The sequence below is a fragment of the Fundulus heteroclitus genome, unplaced genomic scaffold (assembly GCF_011125445.2).
Source record: "Fundulus heteroclitus isolate FHET01 unplaced genomic scaffold, MU-UCD_Fhet_4.1 scaffold_28, whole genome shotgun sequence".
Lineage (NCBI taxonomy): Eukaryota > Metazoa > Chordata > Actinopteri > Cyprinodontiformes > Fundulidae > Fundulus > Fundulus heteroclitus.
The window spans coordinates 2262605-2278635 of NW_023396689.1; the positions used below are offsets into that span (position 1 = coordinate 2262605).

The 16031-nt window shown below is 42.7% G+C and overlaps 1 long non-coding RNA gene across 1 annotated transcript; it reads right to left on the bottom strand.

Annotated features, from left to right (window-relative positions):
* Positions 1–918: 918 nt before the first annotated feature.
* Positions 919–14034, bottom strand: LOC118559396. The gene is made up of 3 exons (XR_004928827.1): positions 14023–14034; positions 4466–4468; positions 919–1027 (listed from the first exon to the last, which is right to left on the bottom strand). It is a non-coding gene; the product is annotated as an uncharacterized LOC118559396 (long non-coding RNA).
* Between the last annotated feature and the right edge of the window lie 1997 nt (positions 14035–16031).

Below are 16031 nucleotides of genomic sequence, written 5' to 3' on the forward strand. Positions count from 1 at the left end.
ATGCATGATCTAGGCTGGATTAGTGTGATATTAAAGACTTTTACTTATTAAAGATAAATAAATAAAATAGCATAAAAAAGGAGACCTTTCAGTGGCTGTAACATGTTGATTTGACCATTTTGAATTTGTAAGGGCTGCCCAACTGGAGCCCACCTATTGCCCATGCTTGGTCTAGCCCATATACTGCCCACATGAGTCATGTGGGCAGTATATGGGCTGCCCACATGGGTCCCAGCAACACAGCCCACCCTGAGCCCATGCCCAGCTGAAGCCCATCTAGCCCAAGTGAGGCCCACATGGGCCCCACCTGGACGTGTTTGCTGGGTCCTCTCGTCAGCGAGCCGATATTTTGGGATCCGCGTCACAGCACCAGGCTGATAGGGTTATTAAAGATAACCACTTTTATCCTAGAATGAAAAGCACACAACACAAGTTTCAGACTCTTCTTTATGTTATGCCATGATAGTGATCTCAGATTGAATCCCGAACAGTGGATGATTCAACAAAGAAAGTCCACTCCTGCTGCAAAGGATAAGGGGGGGCCAGGAGAAGCCTTCCTCTCCCCCTCTCTCTCGCTCGTCCCTTCTTCTCGGCAGGAGGTCAGCTGTGACCACCTCCTTACAGATAAAAGACACAGCACACCTCTGCCCGCTCTTCTCTTCACTCTATTCTCCTGACTCCAAGCTGCTGAGACACACTGAGGACCAGCACTCCTCTGGGGGGGCCCCTCCTCCCTCAGGAGCCATGCATGGGGCCTGGAGCAGGCCCTGAGCTGGGTGAGAATGAACCCTTCTGAAACTCAGTTCCTCCCCGCCATATAGGGAGAAACTGCCAGCCGATTCAAAGATAAGTCTCTCACTTCTGCTTAAAACAGACGCCGAAGTGAAGGAATCCGTCTATGCCAGCTTTGTTCTGCTTTCTCAGCGCACCATAGACGGAGCTGGTTCCAGGCAACGCAGAGCTGAAAAGCCGGCACAGAAGCAACGTCCCCATGCCGAGGAAAGATCTGCTTAAATTGTGACTGCAACTGGGGTCAGAGTCTGCCTGGAGGACCAGGCCTCCGACCCGACCACGCCGTTAGCCACATGCTGCTGTAAGGCTAACGCTAGCCTTACAAGAGCCAACATACCCGCTAGCGCTAACCGACAACTTCCTCCTTCAACGCCCCTTCCGTGGATGGCCAAACTGAACAGAACTGAAAAGGACAGGTTTGGGCAGCAGCGGGCTTAGAGTTGAGTAAAAGGTTTATTGGGAAAATGTTTGTAAACCGTGGTGTTTAGAACAAAGAGCTAACCGGTAGCTCGCGCTAGCCAAACTGCTATTAGCCTTGCTCACATCCAATTTCGGACCCCTAAAAAGGAGTCAGTTTAAAGCGTAAAGCGTAACTGTTCTGCTCTGCCATCCTCCGATGGTGTTATAAGCCTTATTCCCGCATCAATATGGTATATTAATGCCGGTTTTCAAGGCAATTTCGGCAACTTTATGTCATAACCTCTTAGCTACCGAGTTTCTGCAGCGACCCCATGCGCCCGGAGGGAGAATCGCATTAACAAACTCGGTCGTAAGAGTTTAAATTATTTTACAGGACAAACCGGTCCTCAGAATATTATTTTAACAAATAATGTTTTGTTCAACTTGGGCTTTGCATTGTGAATGGATTGAAATACATGGCAAATGTTTTAACTCCATTCCATATTTTTGTTAATCAGATCTGCAGTGAACCAGGAGTCACTGAAGTATTCTGATTATGATCAACCACTTTTGTTTGTCTTTTGTTTGTTTTTGCATGTAAATAGTTCCTTAGCTTAGCTCCTTTTTATCTTAATTTTGCTTAGTAGTTTAGTTAAGTTTCACTAGCCTAGTAGAGAGGATTTTTTAATCGAAATATTGTCCTAATTCAGGTAAACAACATTACATAGTGATGTTCTCTGGATGTTCATTTTATTTCTGTTATTAAATTCTTGGACTTGAAAAGAAGTTGTCACTGCTTTTATTCTATGTGTGTGCAGGTTTTGCTGTTAAAAGATCGCTAGTGCTCGAATTTATCCCTTTCAACCGTTGTCTTGATATCAGCTTAAGAGCTGATCATAACCAGACAATACTTAACAGACAGAGTTATTTATGAAACATTAAATAACTTTAAACAGTGTATAATTGCACAACAGCACACAGCCACTGGCATTCTTCCATCAGTGAGGGCAGGTCAACTACAGAAAACCCTGGGTTCTGGCAGGCTGAGCGCACAAAAACTGGGTGCGACATTCAGGCAGTGGAAACGAGACAAGATCATTGGTTGGCTGCGGCAGGTAAAAGTAGTGAGATTGATTGGTGATCAGAGTTGTCCCTTCTTAGTGGCAGGTGGAGCTCATCTAACTGATTAACTGGTGAATAAGGAGTGGACTGAGCTTATTGGATGTTGACAGATGGAATTGACTGACCTGATAGAATAACTGGTGGCTGAGAGGAATATTCCAAAAATAAACACAAAACCCCAAAACCATGACTGTGTGGCTCTATATCCAGTCCTTCATGGGTTAATACATTTGATTTCCATTGATAACTTTGTATGATTTTGTTGTCAGCAGATTCAACTATATATTTAATTCATTCAGATCTAGAATGTGTTATTTTAGAATGTGTTTCCTTTATTTTCTGAGCAGTGTATATACAGTAGACGCACCTAATAATATTGTGAACCATTGTATTTCATTCAGCAAGTACTTTTATTACTTTAAGTATTTCTAAAAGCAAGTACTTTGTTTAAGTATAAATGTCAATGCAGTACTTTTGTCAAAGTACATTTTTGTACTTTTACTTAAGTGCTGTGCCTGAGTATTTTTCAACCACTGGGCTCTGTTAGCTTGGAACCACAATTGGGCCATGGAACCACTAGATGACTTGGAGTTCTGACGGGGCCTTGAAGAGTGGTGCTGGTGGTCAGGGTTGCTGAGTTACATTAGGCAGGCCAGGCAATTGTTTGGGGCCGAAAGACCCCCAGGGTCCCCCAGAGAGCTGATAAACTGTTAACCAGTTCAGACCCAAAACAGCAGAGAAGTTGCATTGACAGCATGGTTCTCTGAGTCCCTGACGGAGCCCTTTCCCCCTCCCTCTCTCACCGACAGTGTGCATTCTTAAGTAAAAAAACATGAGCACGAGCCTTTCAGTTCAGTTAAAAGTAAAATGAGTTATCCTTTTTGGAAGGGAAAAAAGACATTAAATAAAAAAGGGGAAAAATTAAATTTCAAGAGAGTTTATTGCAGGTTGATGGTGATGACATGGAGAACCGGAGTTTATTACCAGGCGGAGGTGAAGGATGCAGGAGCTGGCTGGAAGGTACAGAGTCCATGATATGGAGTAACTGTAGTCCATGAAACAGAGGGGAGCTGGGCTGCTGCAGAATCAGGAACGGAACCAGAGACCAAGGCGAAGACGGAGGAACAGAGACCAGCAGCGCAGCCAAACAAAAAACAAACTTGAGACAGGAACCAAGGCGGGGGAACAGGAGCAGGGGTCCGTTCTTCGTACGTCGCTAACTCAGTTAGCTGGATTTGATTGTTGACAATTTGGCATGATCTTGGATCGTTTGGTTTTTCGAAAGACTTCCTGCACCTGTTGTCATAGCAACATGTGCGCCAGCTTAAACCTGCTCGAGAGCAGGCTTTTTTTATGTAAACAGTATTAGATTGCAGCTTTATAAGCGGAGGAGATAGGGAAGTCTGTCGTAGCCATGTCCATTTTTACGACAGCAACCTGTTGCAGAAGGTGCAAGAATAATTTGCAGAGTTTTTTGAATTAATCACGTATTGCGCAATAGAGAGGATCCTTTAGCGCAGCATGACAGTGTAATTGTAGAGAGATTTTTCTCGGTGGCTGTTACAAACAGACAAGTACATCATTTAACAGTGGCTTTTAAAGAGGAAAAAGTGGTGGTAGAGCCATAAATAGAAAATATTTAAGTTATTTGTATGATGGTTTGCTTTTTATTTTTATCATATTCAGTAAGATTTGTTCAGGCCATTTTATTCTGAAGTTTAGTTTTACTTTGAAAGGCTTTCTTCCTGTCGAGCCGTATATTGTATTAGAAAAAAACTATGGATGGATTATCTAGACACGGAGAGAGGCTGAGATGAGCGGCTGAGATCTCGCGAGAGCTGTGAGCTGTGCGTAAGTAAAATGGCGGCATACATGTAGTTCAAAATTAAATCCACTAAGTAATAACCAATAACTGAAAATTAAACAAAGTAAAGTTTAAACATTAACAATTGTCTCATTTTCACGAGGGAACAAACTGGAAGAAGAGACCTTGACGAGCCTGGAGAGCTACCTGGACGAGTGTTTTGACAACATCGTGATGGGGAAGAAAAAAAATCCCGCAGCCACAAACACACCTTCACTCAAACGAACCCGGTCTAGCTCTACCGGTGCCTCAACTTGCACTCTGTCTCCCGACAGGAGCTACAGCGACGTCCTGGAATCCATCGACAAAAAGCTTACCAGCCTGGACGCTCGCCTCGCCTTGGTAGAGGTGCTCCACAAAGAGTTCCAGGCTTTGAGAGAAGCGGTCGAATTTAGCCAAGCCCAGCTAGCTTCTGTTGCCGCGGAAAATGACGCACTGAGGGGGAAAGTCACGGAGCTAACCGAGGGGTTGACGCTGCTGACCGGCGAAAATAAGAAGATGAAAGAATCCATTCTGGACATACAGTCGCGAAGTATGAGAGACAATCTCGTATTTGCAGGCATCCTGGAGCGCCAAGAAGAGGACCCTGAGTTTGCTATACGTGAGTTTCTCCAGCAGAAGCTGAAAATACCGGCGGATCAGGTAAAAAACATCACCTTCCATCGCGTTCACCGGCTCGGAGGTAAGAAACCCGATAAAATCCGCCCTCGTCCGATTGTAGCCAAATTTGAGCATTATAAACAAAAAGTGTTTGTTAAAAGCTATGGCCGCGAATTGAGAGGAACGGATTTCAGTGTTAATGACCAGTTTCCTAAGGAAATCCTAGATCGTAGGCGAGTGTTATTTCCAATCAGGAAAAAATACATTAATGATGGCGTCAGAGCTAACGTTGCAGTTGACAAACTTTATATCAATGGTCAGTTGTTCAGGGATCAGAAGATCACTCCTTGGCTTTATTAGATGCACAAAGGGTGGATTTATAGAAAAAATAAAATAAAAAATGTGTTCGGAACACGGTGATAAAAGAAATAAACGCACAGCTCAAGAGCATGTTGGCACGGTATAGTTGTTAGTCACGGTTGGGTACACAAGGCATGGGTGATGGTTATTTCTCTTTTATCTTTTCTCACTCTTTGCACTTTCTTAATTCTCTGTCTTTCTTTATATTATTCATCTGCTCCTTTCCTGCTGACCAGGAAATCACAAGCACGTCAGATGATGCTACCTGGGTCTTTGTATAACTATTCTTCTGAGGACATGCACTTTTCAACTTCTCACTTTCACCTATGATGAATGTAAAGTTTGTGTCATGGAATGTGCATGGAGCAGGCACCAGGGAAAAACAGCTAAAGATCTCTAACCAGCTTACAAGATTAAAGACAGATGTTGTCTTATTGCAAGAAACCCATAAATCAGACACAACTGTAAGTGAACTTAACTCACCTGAGTTCCCCAATGTGTTTGCTGCCTGCTATAACTCTAGACAGAGAGGAGTAGCAATTTTAATCCACAAAAACGTTAGTTTTAAAATATTAGACAAAATTATTGATCCCGAAGGTAGATTCATAATAATTAAAATATCTATTCATAACCAGAAGTTATGTATTGTTAGTATATATGGTCCAAATGTTGATGAACCCTCATTCTTCCACAAACTCTTCCATGCACTTTCAAAACACGGGGATTGTTCTCTAATTATTGGGGGTGACCTCAACTTTGGTCTAAATGAGGAAATAGACAGGCTGAATACAACAGGGTCTCAGCGTAGTTGGCAGTCATTAAATATAGTCAAACAATACATGAGTGATTTTGGTCTTTGCGATGCATGGCGTTCTCTTCATCCTAATAGTAAGGAATATACTTTTTTTTCAAATGTTCACCACTCGTATTCTCGTTTGGACTATTTCTTAATCAGCAGTTCGCTGCTGTCGGACGTTTCAGATGCTGTAATTCATCCTATCGCTATTAGTGATCATGCTCCTGTTACTTTAACCATAACAAATAAAAAAATAACCCCACAAAACAAGAGCTGGAGATTTAATACATTGCTGTTTAAAGATGAAGAATTTAATACATTTTTCAAAGAAGAGTGGGCTTCATACTTAGAACACAATGATCTGCCAGGCACTTCAGCATCTATACTTTGGGAAGCAGGGTAGGCAGTGATGAGAGGCAAAATAATTTCATTCTCATCTCACAAAAAGAAGTTGGAAAACAAGAAGATTCAGGAATTAGAAGAAAAACTTAAGTTACTAGAAACTTCCCTGGAAGAGGGAAAGTTGGGTAAAATCCGTAAAATAAAACTAGAATTAAACCAGTATATTGAAAAGCAAAACAAATTTCTAATAGAAAAACTTTGATTAGAAAATTTTGAACATGGCAATAAGTCAGGAAGCTTCTTAGCTAATCAGTTAAAAATAAAGAGAAAACGACTATATTTTCAGTTACAGATTCCAATGGGAATACATTACATGATCCAGAATGTATAAATAACACCTTCTGTGATTTCTACAAAACTTTATACACATCACAGATAAATCCATCAGACAATGTCATCAAGCAGTTTCTGGATAAAATTACACTTCCTAAACTATCAGATAACCAAAGAACGACACTGGACTCACCGCTGACAACAGTTGAAGTTCAGGAAGCTTTAACAAGCATGCCCAATAAAAAGGCTCCAGGCCCAGATGGATTCCCTACTGAGTTTTATAAGGAGTTCTGGAGTATTCTGGCACCAACGTTTCACAGAATGTTGCAAGAAATTCAGGAAAATGGCAGATTTCCAGCTAATATGAACTCTGCCACCATCAGTCTTCTGCTTAAGCCAGGCAAAGATCCTATGTTGCCCACCAGCTATCGTCCCATATCCTTAATCAACGTGGATATTAAAATAGATTATGCCTACAGTACAAATAATAAAACTATTATAATGTGTTTAGATGCAGAAAAAGCATTTGATAGAGTAAATTGGAATTTTTTATTCGCTACTCTGCATAAATTTGGTTTTGGCAATTTTTTTATAAATTGGTTAAAAATTTTATACAGCTCTCCTACAGCCTACGTCAGGACAAATAATCAAACATCTTCCAGCTTTTGTCTCCAGAGGGGCACTAGACAAGGATGCCCACTTTCCCCCTCACTTTTTGCCATTTTTATTGAACCTCTAGCAGCAACAATTAGACAAACAAAGGTTATTAAAGGTATAAAATGCATGAATATAGAGCATAAGATTAGTCTTTATGCTGATGATGTATTACTCTATCTTCAGCACTCAAACTCTTCCCTTTCTCAAGTAATTAGATTACTGGAATCCTTCTCAAAGGTTTCTGATTACTCTATAAACTGGTCTAAATCTACGGTACTGCCAATTAATTGCTCTTTCCAAAAACCCCTAGATTTACATTTGCGCTCAGGAAACATCACATATTTGGGTATCACTGTGTCGTCTAAACTTGCGGATTTAGTAAAATCTAATCACATCCCACTTTAAAAAAGATAGAAGATGACCTGGAAAGATGGAAATTGCTTCCAATTTCACTCATGGGTAGGGTAGCTTCGATTAAAATGATGGTCTTACCTAGAATTAATTACTTATTTTCAATGATCCCCAATAAACCATCATCTGACTGGTTTAAATCTCTAGACTCTTCAATCTCTAAATTTCTTTGGAAAGATAAACTGCCCCGTATCAGCTTAAAGACGCTACAGAAAACTAAAGACAGAGGGGGACTAGATCTGCCTAACTTCCATAAGTACTACTTGGCAAATAGACTACAATATATCACTAAATGGATAAAGCATAATCCTTTAGACGAGCCCTGGATAGATATAGAACAGAAAATTTGCAATAATATCATGATTTCAGATTTGCCGTTTATTAGCTGAAATATAAAACGGCACACATGCTTTAAAAATATCAATATCAGCTCTACTCTGACAGCATGGTGGGAGTTTCTTAAAATGACAAAGTCGTCACTTATCCCATGCAGTCGTACACCCATCTGGTACAACCCTGACATCCTACAAAATAATAATATGATAAACTTTACATACTGGAAGAATAAAGGTATTGAATATCTGGAACATTTACTTGATGGAACCGAGTTCATCAATTTTTCCACACTAAATATGCAATATGGCATTAGTAAAAATACATTTTTGGAATATGAACAACTTAAATCTATAATTAGAAAAAAAATTAAGCATATTAAAGGTGGTTTACAAATTCCAAGTAATATATTAGAGTTCCTAGATTTAAACCCCCCAAACTACTGTCTAAATCATACAGGACACTGACTAAAATAGATGATTCAATATCTCTTCCTATTATGAAATGGGAAGAGGATCTATCAGTCAGCTTTGAACAAAACTTCTGGGCTCAGATATGTCTAAGAACTTTCAAATTGACTAGAAACACCAACTTACAACTAATACAATACAAAATCCTTCACAGAGTACACTACACAGGACAAAGATTATTCAAGATGGGTCTGGCACAATCTAATATCTGTCCACACTGCATAGGCAATCATCCTGATAATTATATTCATGCGTTATGGTTATGCACACCAGTCCAGAGGTTCTGGACACAGATATGTAAGGACTTATCAAAGTGCTTGAGCTGTAAAATTACACCTTCCCCATCAGTTTGCTTGCTTGGTAATTTTGAGGAAAGCCCTCTGGGGAATAAAATAGTTTACATGGTTTTCACTGCACTATGTATCGCAAAGAAAACTATCCTCATGAATTGGAAAAGTAAGGAGAATCTCAGTATCAATCAGTATAGAGATCTTTTGTTGGATCATATTAATCTTGAGACAGCATCTGCATCCACATCTGTTCGATCTCTTTGGGCTCCTTTGATTAGCACTATCACTTAGTGGAATGGGGGGCGGTGGGTTGCTTCCTGCAGGGCACAGTGGCTGGGTGGAGGGGTTCCTGAGACTCTGGGGGAACTTGGAGTGGGGCGCTTGGTGGGTCTGACTCCAGGGTCTGTTGCCCCCATCTGGGAGGAGCTTGGGAGGCCTACGGGTGGCCCACAGCACCGCTTGCGGCGCTCTTGGGGAGCTACGCGGTGACGGACGTGGGTTACTGACCTGGTAGCTGTGCTGTCGCTGGGTGGATCCTGGGTGGGTCTGGGGGCCTGGGGTCCTTGGGGCTCGCCGCCCTCGGGCGGGGGCCCCGGCGGGGCCTCGGGGGTTCCGGTTCCGGGGGGTGTGCCGCTTGGGGTCTGGGCCGGCGTGCGCCCGGGTGTCTGCCCCTGCACGGGGCCTCTGGTGCGCTGGGGGGCCTCGGGGCCTGTTGAGCTGGTAAGGGGGCATGCTCATTAACATCTCAGGGCAGATGCTCTTCCCCTTCTTTGGGTTGGCACTCTGCTAGTGGGGGGAGGGGAGGGAGGGGGAGTAGTGACTTACCCAGCCTGGATGTCTAGTGTCAAATGTATGGTGAGATGTTTGAATGTTAGTGTTGGGGAGGGGTTAAATCTACGGGTGGGGTGGGGGGGGGGGGTGTTGGTGGATGTTCTGGTGGGCTTGTGTCCGGCCCCCTGTCCCGATCCTGGTCTGTGTAGTCTCCCGGTGCCGGTTTCGCCTGGGGGGTGGGGTTTGGGATGGCTCGTGCGGGCTGGCTGGCCAGGGTCCCCCATCTTATTAATTTATTTGTTTATTTATTTATTTATTTATATTATTATTATTATTATTATTATTAATTTTTTGGTGGGGGTTAAAGCCAGTAGGCTTGGGGGGTGGGCTGGGGGAGGTAGAGGTGTTGGTCCTGGTGGGTGGTTGGCTGGCGGGCCCTGCGGCCTCTCCCCGGCCCCCGGGCTATGGTGGTGCCGCTGGAGGGGCCCCTTTCTCCGGGTGGAGCTTTCGGGGAGCGGGGGTGCCTATTGGAGTCAGTAGGGGAGCTGGCTCCCTGGGTTGGCTCCCCAGTCCTTTGCTCCCCATCCCCGGACTCCTCCCTCTGCCTGCTCCATCACGCCGCCACACATGTAGGTCCTTGGGGAGAGGGCGTTACTGGAGGTTGCCACCTTTTGGTGACGTCCCTCTCCCCAATTTTATCATGCATTTTAGACACTTTCACTCCAAACATTTTCACAACGCACATTCATGTAGGCCACCGTCTGGGGGGGGGCTTATGTTGTGTGAGCCTCGCCTCGGGCGGCTCCCTTCACCCCCTCTCGCATTTAGACATTGAGGGTTCTGGGTAGTTGCTTGGAGGGGGGGCGCTGGCACCAGCTTCCTTCCGGAGGGGGGGGTGGGCTGTGCCGTGCAACCCCTTCGGTGCTCCCAGTTTTAAACACACCTGAGATCAACATGCAACAACACAACATCTGAGCGGGCGTAGGGAGGATCGGGGGTCTTTTGCACACCCCCGATCTCCGATCGCGGCACGGAGTCTGGGGTCTGGAGGAGGTGCGGGCCACTGGGTCCGGGGTCTTGGCGGGGGGCTGCTGCGGGTAGCCAGCGGCTTACCGGGTCTGGGGCTGACGCCTCTGCTCTCCCCAGGAAGGGATGGGGGGCAGAGGTGGCTAGAGGGTCCCGTGGAGGCTCAGATATAAAAGAACAAAGTAAATATGAAATTATTAAAATGCAAAAATACTTACTGTAGAAAGTGTTAGAAACATCTAACACGGACAGCACTTATGCATTTAATTTGTCTGCTACTTTTTGCCAGCCCTCTCTCCTGGCTTTAAGAGACTTTGAGGTGTTCCCTGTCGTTTTAATTAATGACTCAAATTCGATATAACCTTCCATTAAAAGCTTGTGTTCTGCTTGGGAGAAAAATCGTGGGCGTTCTTTGGCCATGCTGAACAGCCAATAACAACACTGCTGATCATTGTTTCTACTATCGATACTTATTTCCCCTTTTAAACAAAAGCATGAACGCGCAGTTGTCTCAGATAACTCAATCCAGCCATACTAAACGTAAACAACAGGTGTTTTCGAAGAACCCAATTAGCCGGATCATGATTAGATGATGAAATCATCTTGGATGTCTCATTTGATCTCGGATGTTTTAGGCAACGTACGAAGAACGGACCCCAGATAGGCATGATGGTGAGGAAATGAACACTACGAGCCAGCGACAAACGACAAACAACGGTGAGCTTATAAAGGGTGTCTGACCGGTGATGAGAATGACAACTAATTAGTGTCCAAACAGGTGTGACTAATTGCTGAGGGAGGGGGAGCTGAGTGACTTGAGGACAAACTGAAAAATAACAAGAAAAGAAGCCAGACAAAACTTAAACCTTAACAAACAAGACATCCGTCTTGAAGCAAAAAAGTAAAAAACAAAGAATGGACAAAAAGCAGTGGTGAGTGTGATTGCTTTTTGTGGCTTATATAGCTCAAAGCAGTAGATCTTAATTCAGTTTTAACCTAGCCAGGCCCATGGTATGAACCTGCCTACAAAGACAATAACTTGTTTAGCACGCTTGCTGTGCTAAAAAAAACTGTCTAAAACAATAGCTTTCCATTTTTTACTCATCAAATTTGTTTTCAAACACCCAAGCAAAGAATGCTAAATGATTGACTTAATGTGCAAGAATGTTTCCTAGTGCAAGAAAATTACTGTATGTAGTAGTTGTTTGTTGTTGTATTTGATGTAAGGGGTTCATAGTTGTAACACTTCTAGTGTTTATATATCTAGTGAGCTTCTGTTTCAGCTTTTCATTGTAGATCCGTGGCTTTCACTGTATACATTTTAAATGGTTGAGAGTCACAAGAAGCAAAATGTCTTACAGGTTTATGAGGAGAAGAGGAAGGCCTCAGAAGATAGAAATAAGACCAGGGTGTATTTGGAAGGTTCTTTCACCTGACCTCCCTTGAGGCTTTAAGGAGCAGAAAAGCAGGTAGGATGGTCTTGCGCATGGGCAGTTACTGAAAAATTGCTGTGGTTGTTTCTTAGCTAAAAAAAAAATCATCCACTGTACCTTTTAAATGACAGAATTTTTAAAACTTATTAAAACTTTGTAATAAATAAAATTCAAAGTTTACATTTTTGTCAGTGCTGGATTTGATTTATTTGATGAAACCTGGTCTGAGAGACCCAGTTTCTTTTTTTTTTTTTCTTTTGCTAGGTGCCTCAATAGACCCTGCAGCGCCACTGCTGGTGGTCCAGCACTCCAGAAACGGGACCATAAGCCTGGATCCCTTGATGGCAGCCTCTCACCCCATCTGTTATTGCAGCAGAGCTGGCCCCCCAAAACATCTTTTAATGAAGTCTATATTTGCTCCTCCTGTTGTTGTACCCAATAGTCCATATCAATAAGCTTGGTTCCTGAGCTCAACACACATACAAGTTTATTCTGTTACACCACAGACAACAAGAGAACCTGATATTCAGCCAGACACGAAATAAGCCAGTAGCTGGCAATGATGAGGAAAGGGAGCTTACTGTAGACAATGTCAAGCAGAAAGGCTGAAGCTTGATCTGACTTTCAGAAAACAGGCAAGATTCATACATGAGAGGGGAGAAACAGGCAGACAGATCCGTAGGGCTAGACAAGCTTGGTGGTCATAAGAAAAGTCCAGAAAAACAGCACAGATGTCAATCGAGGAATAAGCAAGGGAGAAAAATGTATGGAAAAAGGTCAAGCATAAAACGTGAGATGATAGGAAAAATGCTGGACATCTACTGGCTTTCAGCGTTCAATAATCTGGCATCTTTCTGTCTGCTAAAGTCCAGTCTATATAGGCAGGTGATCATGTGGAGATGAGCTTGATGAGCCCTGTACCCACGGAGATGACACATTTTGTCATTTAGGCTATTTGTCCACATAGATGTTGCGTTTTGGGAGACCATAAATGATATTTTTTTAAACCTGATGCCAGGGTGGACACATCTCGAAATGCTGGCTTCACCTTTACATGTGTACATGCGAGCCGCATCTGTTTTTAAATGACGTCGTAGATTCGCCTCCCTCGGTAACCCACGTGCGCCTCACTCTCACAAATAACAACAAAGTTGGCGCTGTCCAGTATTGCAGCTTTGGTTATGACTGTTAGTAGTGTCTTCTGACTCGTCCTTTCTACTGAGCCTGCTCTACACAGCATGTTCCCTGTTTTGGATCCCACACCACACTGCTGTGTTTACTTCACATGAGTTGTCTGCCCTGTGTTTTTTGCATTTTCCATTAGCAGTGTAACAGTGCCTCCAATGGGCCCACAATACCTACTACAGCCTTTTCAGCTCAGCTCCATCCTTTTGTCTGGCCACGCATTTTTTCTTAATTGTTTAGGAAAATTTTATAAACCTCTGCACGGTGTGTGTGCCGCCTGTTACCGATTCTCTCGCCTGGACCCCAGATTGCTTCTGGAAACCTTTGCCCTGTGGACTGATAACCCATGCATGACCCCCGATCTGTCTACAACTATCCTGCTGGCTTTGGCTCTGCCTAGCATCGCCATGAACCAAATCAGTCACCAAGTGATTCAGATACCCAAGACTAAACCTCTTTAGTCTGAAAAAGTTAGTGCCGTTTATTAGTGTTTCCTCATTCTCACTTTCCTCTGGCCACTAATGTTATTCTTCTCCTCCTTGAAGTGATGCAGATTCAGTTTTCAGTCAGTTCCTGTTCCAGCTACACCAGTATATCAATAAACTGTTTTATAAGTTTAACTCTTGTGTCGGCAGAATTATCATGTCTCCAGGTGCTGAGGGTGATCCATTACACAAGTCGAATGTTTAGGAAAAACTCAACACAGAGGCAGAAATTATTAGCTACATTCCCCTTCTGGTTCTTTTTGGTAGTTCAGTCAGAAGAATGGTATCAGCAAATGAGCCACTGATGAATACATCATTACTAAAGTTGGAGGCTATAAATAACCTGCATCTACTGCAACTGTGGAAAGTGCCAATGAAGTGTTGAAATGAAACACAAAACAGGATCATAAAAGGGTGGCACAGATTTATGATGCAGTGTCAATATTAAACGGTGTTACCTAGCCCAGATATTTTTTATCTTTTTTAAATGACAGCTATCAGAATTTGAGGGAGGCTGAAACACAGGCAGACCTCCAGGCTAAAAAAATAGTGTGTTTTCTTCCTGTGCTTCCACCAGGGATCGCCTGAGTAAGTGACAATGTGATTGTGACAAGTGCTTTAGGGACCACTGAATGGCCATGTAGAAGTGGATACCAGTCGATTTCTCTCCCTCTCTTATTCTCACTTTCAAACACACATGCATATCCTTGTTTTAAAAACTTACAGAGGGCCTAGATGTCACTTCCATTATTTTTTAACCATTCCTATGGCCTAGCCATTACCAGTGCATACCTAACGCTAACATAACCTAAATCTAATCACTTTACATCAATGACCTGTCTTTACTAGTAAATTGCACACAAAAGTTCTTTCTCAGCTACATGCACCCTCACACACACACACACACACACACACACACACACACACACACACACACACACACACACGGCTAGGCTTCTACGTGCAGTGCATCATGCACCAGTCACTGAGACTGGGTGTAAATCCAAAACCATTTAGTTCCAGAAGATCATAAATTTCATCTGTTCTATAATAGACCAGCCATTGAGTTTGACTTATATCCACCATACGTCGATAATATCCTCTTCAGTCTGCTTAACCTTATAGCCTTATGTCTCCCCTCCCCATGATGAGTTCTCATATTAAAAAAATATATTTCTCTCATACAGAATTAGGGAAGAGCTCACATAATTTGAGCACTTGGCATTAGCAGGAATTAACTTTGCTTGGCCTTTCTTTGTTTTTTAATATAATTTGTTTTCATGAGTTTGTTCTTTGGATTAAGACCAGGGAATATCTGCAGCTGCCCTTAGAATCCATTTGTGTAATTAGTTGTAAGAAGTCATTGTTCATTAAAAAGAACACTGTCAAACTGACCACACAGCTCTAAAGCAAACTGACTGGAGCCTACTGCAAAACAAATGAATACAACAGTTATTGTTTTAAAATGTCTGTGACACAACACACTGTAAACATCATAAAATAATAAGGAACTGCTGTGTTTTAATTCTGTCCAGACAAAAAAGTTATTAATGCACAAACTATTAAAAAATGAGTGGCGATGCGGACTATTACAGTGCTTGTTTGCAGAGTCTTGTAACGTAACGAGGGTAAGCCGGGATGTAAATAGATATGGCCTCTGTTTGCCTCTGGGAACATGCAGTGGTTCCCTTCCTCGCTACGCGAGAATTCATTCATTGGAGTGGTAGGAAAGCCAAGCGGTGGGATGGTGTCCATGCCAGATGCAAAAGTTAAAATTTGCCCCAGTGTCACTGGCCGCGTTCCCTCTGGAAGACATTTGAGAGAAAACTACAAATAAAATGAACAATCCAAATACTTTCTGTTTTTGGGGTGTGCAACGATTCATGTGTTCAATTTATTTAACTTATGTACAATAAATTCAAATCCATTTGAACTTTGTCACGACAATACAATTATTTGATCTTTGCTCACTGAGCAATAAAACTGTAAACAATTCAGTGTAGTAATGGCAAGTAGTTAGAACAAAACTGCTGAAACACAACCTGATTGATGGGCAAGGGCCAAAAGACATTACCGTGCAAGATTGAAGGAGCTACAAGTAACATATTTACAGTAGAATGAACCTAAATCATTCTCATTTGCCGATGAACATTCCCTATAAACAATCAGTCCTCTCCATCAGCAATGTCTTTGTCAATTTGTTCTCCATTCAAACCCAGAGGTAAGGTCCAGAACTAGTTTGGTTCAGAGTGTAGCCCATGTTTACCTACTGGTTCCTGAGCCAATCATATCAAAGTTCCAAAACAGATCACATCATTTGGTATTTTATTTTGGCAAAAGAGCAGCAGCCTGCAAACATGGA